General features: G+C 41.3%; 1 pseudogene; it reads right to left on the minus strand.

Annotated features, from left to right (window-relative positions):
* Window positions 1–1,008: 1,008 nt before the first annotated feature.
* On the minus strand, window positions 1,009–1,282 carry LOC141559659 (small ribosomal subunit protein uS14-like; annotated as a pseudogene).
* Between the last annotated feature and the right edge of the window lie 2,994 nt (window positions 1,283–4,276).

The raw sequence follows: 4,276 nt of genomic DNA on the forward strand, positions 1-4,276 counted from the left end.
TTAAAGTATAACTTCATTGTTTTTTCCCAACCTCTTTTAAAAAATCAGTCGGAGTTTGAAAGAGAAAAGAAACGGCTTTTAAGAATGGACTAGCCAGAAAGTTGGTGGGTGTAGAGGGATTGGAATTCAGCTAATCTATTCGGAGTTCAGGTGTTGAGATTGAACTATTTTTCTCAAGCCCAGTGTGTCTCTGCATTAAGAGACAGCTTAAAGGAGAATCTCTAGGCATGGAGGAGGGAAGCTGACCCATCTTTGCCACAAGCCCGAAAACTTTCCATTTCTATAGTTCAATCTTCACTAGACATCTCTCAGGAAAATCCAACAAACGCTCCCTTTAAGAGCTATTTGTCAATATACAGGAATTTGTTCACATTCAGCGTCCCAAGCCAAACGATCCTCAGGAGCCAGCCTAACTCCCCAACAGTTCAGGCCTCTATTCCCAGGAATTTTGAACTGTCCCCACTATAGAAGGGTGCTATGTTGGGCTTGCTTCAGTTGAAAACCTCATGAGAGGGCCACTGATGAGGGCCTCCATTTAGTAGCTCCTCCCCTAACTCTAGACAGCCTTCATATTCTATAGGCCATGGACTACTGAGGTATCAGGGACCTGGTATAGAACAAAGAACAAATCTAGAGAGCTTGAGAAAAAGACAACAGGAAAGACAGACTTCTTTCCTAAAGGTTTCATTTTCCTTGATTCAGAATTTTATTCCCCAGCCATCATTCCAAAGGTCTTTCTTGAAGCTGCAGCCTGGCCAGGGCTAGAGACTAGAAAAGCAATCTTTAATTGTTGGCAGGGGGCATAAAATGCCAATCCAGAAAAATAGGAGAGTGAGAGAGAGCAGAGGTTCCAGGAGATGATTAGACTATTTCTCTCCAGGAGCAGGTGAGTGCCCTAAGGCTAAGGAAAACAAGTGAGCAGTTTTAAAATTCTGTCTTTGTAGACAGCCTCCTGAGCATGGAAAGGCATAATTTTTTTTTTTCCGAGGTTTGACCTTTTAAAATTATATGTAAATTAGCATAGTATGCACAATAGGATCCATCTTTTAAGTGAGTAGATCAACTCCAAAGTCCAGTAAAATGAAAGTCATTGAAGCGAGATCCATAAATATTTAGTCCAACTTGATAAAGCCAATGTCTTTCGAGTACTGCCAGAAACACTGGCGGCACATATTCAGGCCGTACTTGCGGATTAGGTCATGCCAGTTGGAACAGATGCAGCATGATCGGGAACCTTGGCCAAATTTGTGAGGGTGTTCCAGTAGAGCTGCTGATGACCCATGGCGCCGCCAGCAAAGACATGAGACAAAAGGAAAGGAAAGGCATAATTTTTAAGGCTGCTACAGTGAAAAGCTGTGATGGAAGGCTCTATTCTAATGCAGGATGACCAAATCAGGGAAACCGAATTCCATTTTAAAATGTATGGGAAAAGCATGCTTCGGGAGGACTGGAAGCTGTGGCTCCTTTAAGAGCCAGGTAAAAGCTATGGGAGGGGCGTGGCCTGCTTGTCCAGGGTTGAAGCAAAGTACCATTTTAAAAGTTAATGGGAAACTTTTCTAGAGATTTTGAGATTGTGTCTCCAATCTCCCTACTGTACCCCAAGAAGGGGACAGGATGGGAGCATTTAAATGGCAGGTTGCTAAGCCATATGGGAGAGGTCTGAAAAAGGCTTGAGTTCTGTGATCCTTACTCCATGGGAGAGGGGGAGGCAAGGGTTGGGGAGAAAGAGATGCCATCTTACCCAGTGTGTTGCATCCTGAATAGTGAGGGCTTCTCTGTTGATTTTATGCTGGAACTTGAGGGCGGGATAGCTCATCCATGTCCCCCAAATCTTGCTAGGAGAGTAAGACCTGAAGGAGAAACTACTCACCCCTGTCCAGGAGGGAGTAGCAGCCAGGTAGAGACATATCTCCAAACTCACCCCAATTCAGTGACCTTTCTCCTCGTGGCTATAGCCTGACCATTACAGACTCAAATATTTAACAGTGGGGGTGGCAGAAGGACCCAAACAGATTCTCTTAAGTTTCTCCTGTCTCTCTCCAGAACAGATCAAAGAGACTGCTGGCCTGGGACCTCTAAGAGGGGTGGGGTCCTCAGAACGGCCATGTGATGTGGGGGGAGGTGGGAAGGATGAAAAAGAGACACTTCCTCTCCTGTCTCAAAGTTCCGGCCTGAGGGCTGGCTTTCTGGGGAAAAGAAAAAGGGATTAGAAATGCCTTGAGATGCAAAAGAAGGTCTTTTGTGTCTGGAGGGAGTTTCAAACCAAGCATCTGCTAAGGAAGAATTTTAGAGTCAGAGGTGTGTCTAGATTATAGACAGGTAAAAAGAGACCTTTTGTCAATTCCCAGAAATTCATAAAGAATCATGGCCCAGCATATATACCCTAAAGACAATCCAAGCTTGAAGCGGCTTGGATATCCACTGCAAAATAGAAAAGAAAAAAAATCTTTTACCTTGTCCAGAGTTCTGGATTTAAGGTCTAATTTTCAAGGATTTTGGTGGGGGAACGAAATGATGAGGTCTAGATAAGGTATACTAAATGAAATTAGGTTTAATTGAGGTCTAGTGGCAGGTTCAGGGTACAGGGAGTCAAATGGAACTCCCCTGCAACCCCTTTGGATTCGGCACAAGGATACAAAGTTAAATGGGGTCTAGTGGCTACACAGAGTCCCCTCTAAAGGAATTTACAGGCCAGAAAACCTAGATTGATAAAAAAGATTTATTTGGGGTTTGGAAATAAGGGTAAAGGTGGAAAGACGCCAGGGCCAAAGCTGGCGCCAGGTGGATAGGAACCCTTCACATGGCTGGCGTAAGGATACCAAGTTTGGGGCTCCTGTAAAGAGTGAGATCCAGGGTTCCCCTTGTTATAATGGGGACTTTTGGTCTTGAAGGTGGGTGGAGTCCCAACATGGCTCCTGGCTGGTTTCAGCCTGGGTTAGAATTGAATAGAATTGAATAGAATTCAATGCGTTTTTAGATAAGGAACTGTTTGTGGGGGTTGGGGAAACCTGAAACAGCCCAAATTAGCTCAGATCCGGATATCTCCCTTTGAATTCAAAAGGGTGCTTTTGACCAGGACTTGTGAATCAAAGGTCAGCCATGGGAGTTGGAATCAGAAAGAAATCTTAAAGGGGTCACCGCTGGCATTACTTATATGTGATCTTATGTTGAATAATTTTAAGTGGACCTATGAAACTAACTTTTAATTTTTAAAAATCCAGATTCTTTACTTCCCTATTTAAGTAAAGATTTCATAAAAGTTTTTATTTTATACTCTGAGGAAAGGTAACTTTTATTAATGTAACCTATTAAAGCATTAAATAACAAACTATTATCCCTTGAAAATGTTAATGATGACACAATTTGAAATCACAAATCACAAAATAGAATATTTATAAACATGTCAACCAATAAAAAAATTTTAACAGAATTAGATAAGATGACTTGATTTAGTTTCATTAATACTTTTCAAGAGCCATGGGGCTGCATTAAATCTATTTCATTTACAAAATTTGCATTAGTTTCACCTGCATTTCTTAATATAAGTAAATACACTCAGAAGTTCTTTCTACTATACCCTCCTATCAGTAGAATAAGAGTTCACTTTGATGAGGGTGTGATCTATAGCAAGGATGGATCTGGGTCCTTCTCTCTCCAAAGCTTTATGGGCGGGTTCATAGCAAAAGAATTTCACGTACTCAAAGCTGTGATGAAAAAGCTTTATTGGTTAGGAAAGACACCAAGATGGCTCTCTTGATGGGCAAGATCACATTCAAGAGAGAAGTGATATTGTGCAGACATTTTTCTGAAGGCCTATTTTATACAATAGAACAGAATAGGCAAGGCCACTTAAGTTTTGCATCTGAAAAGGTACATTCTTTAGATAATCTTTTCTCCAGCTTCCCGAGGGTAAGGGATAAATCCATTTAAGTTTGTTTACACCACTTTGTAGGGCTTTCCACCCTCATCAACTTCATTCATGTTTTCACTCCTTTTTCTTTCTGCCTAAATCTGATTCTTCCTTCAAGGTCTCAATGGAGCTTCCCTGTCTGTATGTCTATATATCCATAACCATCCTCCTCTTTCATCCTCCCTTCCTCTCTCCATACTCACAGAAATATGTATATTATGTATGTATGTATATATATATATATGTAAATGTACATATATACAAGTCTTGCTCTTGGACTAATAAATGAATGAATGAAGTAAAAGATGAAAAAAATATGGCTAGAAAGTAGACATCTAGATGGGGGCTAGTTCTACTGGACTGCCA

The sequence above is a fragment of the Sminthopsis crassicaudata genome, chromosome 3 (assembly GCF_048593235.1).
Source record: "Sminthopsis crassicaudata isolate SCR6 chromosome 3, ASM4859323v1, whole genome shotgun sequence".
Lineage (NCBI taxonomy): Eukaryota > Metazoa > Chordata > Mammalia > Dasyuromorphia > Dasyuridae > Sminthopsis > Sminthopsis crassicaudata.